This window comes from Anomaloglossus baeobatrachus, chromosome 9 (assembly GCF_048569485.1).
Source record: "Anomaloglossus baeobatrachus isolate aAnoBae1 chromosome 9, aAnoBae1.hap1, whole genome shotgun sequence".
In the NCBI taxonomy this organism is placed as follows: domain Eukaryota; kingdom Metazoa; phylum Chordata; class Amphibia; order Anura; family Aromobatidae; genus Anomaloglossus; species Anomaloglossus baeobatrachus.
Genome location: NC_134361.1, coordinates 40,871,418 through 40,880,607, shown reverse-complemented (window position 1 = coordinate 40,880,607; position 9,190 = coordinate 40,871,418). Strand labels below are relative to the sequence as shown.

Sequence of the window (9,190 nt, the reverse complement as noted above, 5' to 3'; positions counted from 1 at the left end):
AATGTGATTGTTTTGTTTTTTTGTTTTTTTTATTTTTTAATGAATTTTTTTTTTAAAAAAATCGGCATGGGCTTTGCCCATCGAGCACCAGAGCATTTTACTTCTCATTCATCCCAAGTAATCAGATGACTCCAGTGTCGGCCGATTACTTGTTCTGTGTCCCCCTGCATCCATCGCAGCGTGTACGGGCTGTGAGGTCAGCGGAGTGGAGACAGTGACATGCTCTGCTCTGACACATAGTGTGCTGCATGTCACTATCTTTCTCCACTCTGGTACTTGTTGTGCAGGTGACCGATGCTACATGTCACTAACTGTCTCCACTATGGGACTTGTTGTGCAGGTGAGAGTGTGTACAGTTGGTACTATGCAGCAGAAATCACAGAGTGGGGCAGTTAGTGACATGTATCATCCGGTCACCTGCACAACAAGTCCCAGAGTGGAGACAGTGACATGCTCTGCTCTGACACATGTGGCTGAGCATGTCACTATCTTCACCACTCTGGGACTTGTTGTGCAGGTGACCCGGATGCTACATGTCACTAACTGCCCCACTCTGAGACTTGTTCAGGTGAGAGTGTATACAGTTGGAACAATGTAGCAGAAGTCAGAGTGGAGCAAGGTAGTGACATGTATCATCCGGTCACCTGCACAACAAGTCCCAGAGTGGATACAGTGACATGCAGCACACTGTGTCAGAGCAGAGCATGTCACCAACTTGCTCTGCTCTGTCACCTGCGGTGCTGCATGTCACGTTTTTGCCGCGATTTGGTGCGTTTTTTTGCTGCGTTTTTGCTCACTGCGTTTTTAATCAGTGCACAATGCCATTAAAGATTGTTGATGAAAAAAAAAAAGGTCTGATGTCATTTCCTTATTCAAAATGTTCATTGTATGCAGGAGAGCAAGACAGCAGCTGCAGAACTACAAGGCTCAGCATCCTCCATTCACTAGTGTATGCAGGAGAGCAGACAGCAGCTGCAGAACTACAAAGCTCAGCATCCTCCATTCACTAGTGTATGCAGGAGAGCAGACAGCAGCTGCAGAACTACAAGGCTCAGCATCCTCCATCCAGGACTGTATGCAGTTTTTTACCCAAAAAGAAAAAAAAAATGACATGGGCTTCGCCATATTTTTGTATGCTAGCCGGGTACAGCAGGCAGGTACGGGCTGCCCCCAACCCCCAACTGCCTATTTGTACCCGGCTGGGAACCAAAAATATAGAGAAGCCCTTTTTTTTTAATTATTTCATGAATTTCATGAAATAATTTAAAAAAAAAATGACATGAGCTTCGCCTAATTTTGGTGTCAGCCGGGTACTACTAGGCAGCTGGGGATTGGAATCCACAGTGAAGGGTGCCCAAGCTTTCTGGGCACCCCCACTGCGAATTGCAGTCCGCAGCCACCCCAGAAAATGGCGCTTTCATAGAAGCGCCATCTTCTGGCGCTGTATCCAACTCTTCCAGCTGCCCTGATGCCGGGTGGCTAGCTGGGTAATAATGGAGTTAGGGCTAGCTGTATATTATCAGCTAGCCCTAAGCCCGAAATTCATGGTGTCACGCCAATATTAGACATGGCCACCATGAATTTCTAGTAATGATAAAAAAAAAAAACACAACACCCAGAAAAATATTTTTATTAGAAATAAAACACAACACAATTAGTGACTCCATCTTATTGAAATAAACCCCCCTCCGCAGTAATCCTGGGTTAGGGTCTCGCGCCGTCCAATCCGGATCCAATATCATCTGATCGGTTTGCTGGAAGGCAAAGCGATCAGATGATGTGTCAGGTTAAAGGATGTGAATCACATGACACAGTAGCTGATTGTATAAAAGCCGATTATACAATCAGCTGATGCATCAGTAGAAAAAAAAAATAAATAAATAAATACTCACGTCTGTGCTGATTACCGGCAGCTCCTGCAGCGGAGTCTGATCCTGGCGCATCACTGCAGGAGTTGCCGGTAATCAGCTGATGAAGTCCCCTGACGGCAGGATCAGCTGATAGCCGGCCGGGCGCGAAAAAGCCGGCGACACCACGAGAATCGATCAGCTGATGCGTCAGGTGACTGCATCAGGTGATCCACCGCCAGGTCCTGCAAGCTTCGTACGTGCCCCGGGGAGACTGCACACAGCCAGAGCGGTGGGACCGAGACAGGGGCTGGAAGCAGGCATGGCACCGGGACCCTGCAGACAGGTGAGTTTGACATACACATACACACTCACACACACACTGTATATATGCACGCACACTGTATATACACACACACACTGTATATACACACACACACTGTATATACGCGCACACATACACATACACTGTATATACGCGCACACACACTTTCTTCCCCTGGCTGTGTAGAGCTGCTGCTGTCTCTGTGTGATTGCTCTCAGTGCACATCCACTGGGAAGAGGCAGGGAGGAGGGTTTGGTCGGAGAGCAGAGTGGGTGTATTAGACACAATGGGTGTGTTAGATAAGCTAGACACTGCCCTAGAGCCACAAAGAATTCTGGGACTTGTAGGAACTGAAAACAGGAAGTCAGAGGAGAGATTAACCCCATCAGAGCTGGAGCCAGCAATGAGCATGTGCTGCTAGTGCACAATAAAAGGTAATTTTGCTGAAAAAACATAATAGATGTGTTGAGGGGCACATATTAGCAAGATTTATCAGAAAAAAAAAATCAGTTTTGGTAACTGGACAACTTCTTGAAATGCCTGACACTTACATTGCAAAAGTTGCCACCATAAACATATAATTAGATACATACTATTTGGTGAGTTTATGAAGGACAGAAATATTTAAATGGTTTAGAAACCAATGTCAGGAACTGTGGAGAGAAAGGCTCCCTCTACCTCTTGAAGCTCATCAAGAGAATGCCAAGAGTGTGCAAAGTAGTAATCAAAGCAAAAGGTGGCTACTTTGAAGAACCTAGAATATAAGACATATTTTCAGTTGTTTCACACTTTTTTGTTAAGTATTTCATTCCACATGTGTTAATTCATAGTTTTGATGCCTTCAATGTGAATCTACAATTTTCAGAGGCATGAAAATAAAGAAAACTCTTTGAATGAGAAAGTGTGTCCAAACTTTGGTCTGTACTGTATGTTCCCCATCCTTGTCCCATCCTGATATATATGATCCCCATTTTGGGCCCATCCTAGTATATATGACTCTGATCCTAGTATATATGTTCCCCATCCTTGTCTCATCTTGGTATATATGATCCTCATCCTGGGCCCATCTTAGTATATATGACTCTCACCCTGGTATATATGTCCCCATCCTGGTATATATGGCCCTCTTCCTGGACCCATCCGAATATATATGTTCCCCATCCTGGGCCCTTTCTGGTATATATGTGTATATATGTTCCTCATCCTGGTATATTTGATCCCCATCCTGGTTTCTATGACTCCCTTCCTGGTATGTATGATCTCTATCATGGTCGCATTGTGGTTTGCCTCCTATCACTCATAAAAAAATAAATAATTCTTCTCACCTTCCATATGCTTCCCCGGTGCATGGCGTCCTCTTCTGATGCTGGCAACTTACTTCAGGGTGTAAGTGGCTCAGCGCATGATGTCAATGCCATGCGTGGAGAAAAAGAAGAATTTTCCAGCAACTCCAGGAGAAAATCGACTTAAAATCAATTTCTTTATTTATTAATTAAAATCTTCCATCAATACAGAACAAAAATATGGAGGCAAATGAGACAGAGGAGCAAATTCCTACGCGTTTCGACCTGTGGAGGTCTTAGTCATGGAATGCCATGCGTGCCCAGTGTTTCCCATGCCCGGGATTATGGGTGTGGGGAGCAGTGACTATTCATTCCTTTAATAGCCGACACACATGATTGCTCAGCCGCTGCAGTAAGCTGGCAGCTGGGTGATCATATGTGCTCCTAAGAGGAGGGTGGGATTTATGGAGGTGGGGAGCAGTGAATATTCATTTTCTTTAATAGCGGGCAGACTGTTAGCTCCAAAGGCGACTCTTTCCTTTTGTGACCCACTCCTCCTTAGAGCTACAGCCAGGTACATCCCGACTATAAGAACGCAGCCCCCACTTTCCTCCAAAATTGTTTTGGGGAAAAAAAGGCATCTTGTAGTCCGAACAAAACGGTAATATTTCAAATAGGTTGTGGTAAGTGTGATCTCCTGTGAAGTGTTTTCAATACATTGTGGTTCTGTTTTTTTGTTTTCCCCCACCACAATTTTCTTGCTTTCTTATTACTTCTCGTTCCGCCCTCCTTTCGTCTTTACATTCCTCTAGTATGCACAGAATTGTTTGGTTTATATGAAAACCTATATTCAATCTAATATATAATCAAGCTGATTATACTTAAATTCTATTGTTTAATGATAACATTTTATACAGTGGAACCTTGGATTACGAGCACAATTGGTTTCGGGGGTTTGCTCTTAAACCAAGTTACTCTTATATCAAAGTGAATTTTCCCATAGGAAATAATTGAAAGAGACAATTTGTTTCACAACCCAAAAATATTTGCTGTATTTATACAAACTTATTACAGTAATATAATGTACTATATTGATATAAAATTATTACAGTCACTAATACAAAATACTGTACAGTAAAAAGCATATAAAACAAATTAAACTGCACTTTAGTTTACAATAGAATTGTTGGTGTGCGGGAGGTACAGTATAATCAATGTGCTGCACTGATTAGCAGAAAGAAAGCACAATACTATATACACAAATGCAAACTGATAGACATGTTATATAGTATATACTGTACTGTATAATGGTATACTGTATACAGTACAGAAAGTTACCTCCAGAGTGGGTCAGATCGTGGTGAAAGGATGGACCCGGAAGTGTGTGCGGTGAGTATTTGCTCTTCTTGCAAAGCATTGCTCTTAAACCAAGTTACAAATTTGTAAAAAGCTTTGCTTGTCTTGCAAAACGCTCTCAAACCAAGTTACTCTTAAACCAAGGTTCCACTGTATTTATAACTGTCAACTTTTTTATTGGTAGTATTGAATATAAAAGGAATTTTCTGTTTTCATATTAATGCTGTTAAAACTCCAAAAAATGTTTTTAATTTTGTCTGCAATGGTAATAACCAGAAATGGCTAAAGAGTCTTTTGTACGGAGCAGGAAATGTGACTTTATTTTAAGGCCCAGTAGCCAAAGTGAAGATGAAAAGATGTGATTTTTTTTTTTCTTTTAAAAACTGATAGTAATATGGAAAACTGAAACCTTTTTTCAATTTTTTTTTTTTTTTAATTTTTTAAATCCTTGTTACATAAAACTTGATTTGAACAAAAGCTCATTTACTGATGCCAAATTTCCTTTAATTTTGGAGGGATCGGTCTGATGATCCTCAAAATCCACCCTCCGGGAGAGGTGCGGACGAGATATTGTGAAATGACTTGCTTATTTGGAGGAATTTATATTTCTTAATGTTCTGCCTCCCAGCACATACGACTGACTCCATGAGCTGAAGATCATTTTAAGTTATCTACTGTGCGCTCAGGGAAAAGTGCGCAAAGAAAGGAGGCAGAATTCACACGCCGAAGTCTAAAGTAAGTGTCCTGCATTTCTCTGTTAATTGCTTGTGTTACTTCTAATGATTAGGATTTATTATGATATCATGTAGTCCTAATTCTTTTGTTTTGTTTATTATTATTTATGTTGGGTATGTTCATGTATAACTTTACAGAAAATGAGGCCATGGGCAAAATGTAGGACGCCATTTTTGTAATTTTATTTACATTTTTCTCAATAACGCAATCAACTGTTACCCTTTAGTGCCCAATAACTTGCAATATCCAAACATTTCTCTTTCTAAATAGGACATACAGGACTTAGCCATATTAATAAAAAAGATTATAGCTCTCAAACTTCAGCCAAGATCAACAAGTTTTTAACAGGGACAAATGCAAAGTCCTACATCTGGGTATAATAAATGCAAAAAGCATACCGTATTTTTCGGACTATAAGATGCACCTGACCATAAGACGCACCCTGATTTTAGAGGAGGAAAATAGGAAAATTTAAAATTTTAACCAAAAAATGTGGTCATGACACACTGTTATGGGGCGAGGATCTGCTGCTGACACTGTTATGGGGGTAATGTCCCCAAATTCTCTACTAAGGTACCCCATTCTGGTAACGATTCTCCTGCCTTGTATATGATCCTGCTCATATACCCCCATCCATCCTGCTCATATACCCCCATCCATCCTGCTCATATACCCCTATCCATCCTGCTCATATACCCCCATCCATCCTGCTCATAATATACCCCCATCCATCCTGCTCATAATATACCCCCATCCATCCTGCTCATAATATACCCCCATCCATCCTGCTCATAATATACCCCCATCCATCCTGCTCATAATATACCCCCATCCATCCTGCTCATAATATACCCCCATCCATCCTGCTCATAATATACCCCCATCCATCCTGCTCATAATATACCCCCATCCATCCTGCTCATAATATACCCCCATCCATCCTACTCATAATATACCCCCATCCATCCTACTCATAATTAGAGTTGAGCGCGGTTCGAGGTTCTCCAGTTCGCGGCTCGAGTGATTTTGGGGGCTGTTCTAGATCGAACTAGAACTCGAGCTTTTTGCTAAAGCTCGATAGTTCTAGATACGTTCGAGAACGGTTCTAACAGCAAAAAGACGAGCCAGCTAATTACTAGCTGGCTTTCCGCTGTAATAGTGTAAGTCACTCTGTGACTCACACTATTATGAAATTTCAGTGTATAGTGTGCGGGAACAGCGCATTCAGATCACTGCTGTATGGATAATGGCGATCGCCATTTTTTTTTTTCCTTGTCTTCCTTCCCTAAGTGCGCGCGTGTAGTGGGGCGGGCCAGCATGTCAGCCAATCCCAGACACACACACAGCTAAGTGGACTTTTAGCCAGAGAAGCAACGGCATGTGTGATAGGATGTCCATGTCACATGTCCCTGCATTATAAAAACGGACATTTTCCTCCAGCACGCCATTATCTGCCTTCTGCGTCCTTGGTGTCAGTCACCGCTGGCGCAGCTCCTATCTCCGATACTGCTGTGTACACTCTATACACAGCGCTGTACAGAATAGGGATAGAACTTTCAATCAGTCCTTTTTTAAGGGCTCATACCGGCAGGGTCAGAGCCATAGGTGACAGGTCCGTGAAAACAGAGTTTAACAGCTACACAAGATGACAGCGTCTGTGTAGCTAAGGTCAGGGATTTCCTCGCTGCATTTCCCCATTAGGAGGGATAGAAAGGCAGGCTTCCTTTCCTCTACCCAGAGACCCACAACCCTGCCACTGTACCCTCCTGGCCTTTGCACACTCCAACTCATTGTTACTAAGCCATTATACTAACAAACACTGAGTGAACTTAGTGGCATCATAAACGTGGCTGTTGGACTTCCATTAGTGTCCCACAGGTGCCAAGCTATCTACAGCACCTCTGCATGACACCCTCCTGCCCTGTTTTTAATAAGCTATAATGATAGCAAAAAATGCTGCCATTTAGTGGCATACAAGAAGTGACTGTTGGACTTCCATTAGTGTCCCACTGGTGCAAATCTATTTGCAGCACCTCTGCATGACACCCTCATGCACATTTTGCTACGCTAATTTTATAGCAAACTCAGGGAATTCCTTGCTGCATTTGATAATTCGGAGGGATAGAAAGTGAGGCTTCCTTTAGCTTTTCCTTCTGTTCATAGACAGCATCTCCAAGTCCACACCCGAAGAGCAATTTCTCCTCCACGTGTAAGTGTGGAGAGGCAGCTAGTGCGCATGCGTGTGCCGATTTACCCCAGCCGCAGCTTAACTACAGTGTTTCGCCTAGTGAGTATGCTCAGCCTGACTGTGCCATTCCTGAGGCTAAGTCTTCATTTCGGGATACAGCGCATGCTCCCACACTTAGTGCGAAAAGCCTCTTTGCACAGGTACTTGCATTCCGTGCCGGGTCTAAGTCCTGTTTTGTGCCTAGACACCATGCTAAAGCTGATAGTCTTTTTTCAGAGACTGTATTTCATGCTACTGAGCATGCTCAGGCACTTACTGCATCAGAGACTAGGTCCGGTAATGAACTCTTTGGCCCTGCCCCTGATGTGGGGGGCCCATATAGACCACAGGGCATCAGGTGTCCTGACGATGTGGCCAGGCCACTCCCAAATGGCTTGCAGCGGCCCGCCCCTATGACTTGTCACCTCATTATTGATGGTCAGACGATGACTGGTGAGGTGTTTGGGTCATGACAGCCATGAGGTCATCATTGAAATTGCGGTTCCAAATAGGACGCTAGTTATGCCACTCATGACGTGTCACTCTGCTTTTGTCTCCAGGAGGTGCATTGTGGTCCACCCTGGTTTGGGGCGGACCCAGGTTATAAAACGGGCTGGAGCCAACAAGGAGGTGCGCAGTCTTCTATTATGCTCCGAAAGAGCACACCTCCATGTGTTGAACCCATTGCGGCTTTAGGCCAGAGGTAGGCAGGAATAGGGCGTCGATGCAGGCCGCCACCACAGTTGGTAACGCAGAACGGTTAAGACCAGCTCCTGTCCTACCAGTCCTGCTTGTGCAGCCCAGTGGCATTAACAGGCCTGCTGCTGCTGATGCGCCTGCTGTCCACAGGTGTGGCCCCAATGCACACGGTCAGCGTACTGAATGGCCCCTGTGATGTTAACAGGGAGTTCCTGGGCTGGGTGGGCGTGTGGACCCTGTGACGTTAACAGGGCTCCCAGTCTCAAGATCCGAGTGGCGTCTAACTCGGTTCAGGCAACTATTAGTTTCATAGCCACACAGATCTGTATCCTCCACCTAACCTTCCAGTTGCCAACCTCACCGTGCTCCCAGATGGAAAAGGAGGACACTGACTGCTGATGGGGATATATACCTTTCTCTTTCTTTTCTTATTAATTTTCGTTATATAGCGGTAACATAGTATATACCACCTTATCCAAATCTGCCAGTCCCACCGTAACAGATGGTGTTTCTTCATCAAATGTTACTTTTGCTTAACCACCAAACCCACGGACCAAAACTTTTTTCCCCTTTCCAACACACCTGTTCCCCTTTCCACCAGCATCTGTCCTTTTTCAACTCATTTTGTATATGACCAAAAGTGCAACTCTGCAGGGACACCGTACTCAACGCCATCTCAGCACAGCAGCCATCCCTCGGTCCCTCCGATGTGGACAAG

The 9,190-nt window shown here is 43.9% G+C and overlaps 1 protein-coding gene across 3 annotated transcripts in view; it reads left to right on the top strand.

The window, feature by feature from the left end:
* The first annotated feature begins 5,442 nt into the window (after positions 1–5,442).
* Positions 5,443–9,190, top strand: part of LOC142251114 (cytochrome P450 2F2-like) — a 53,179-nt gene continuing 49,431 nt past the window's right edge. For all 3 annotated transcript variants that reach the window (XM_075323632.1, XM_075323631.1, XM_075323630.1), the window contains exon 1: positions 5,443–5,546. The gene's annotated coding sequence lies outside the window, so the exon portion shown is untranslated. The remainder of the gene's footprint in view (positions 5,547–9,190) is intronic.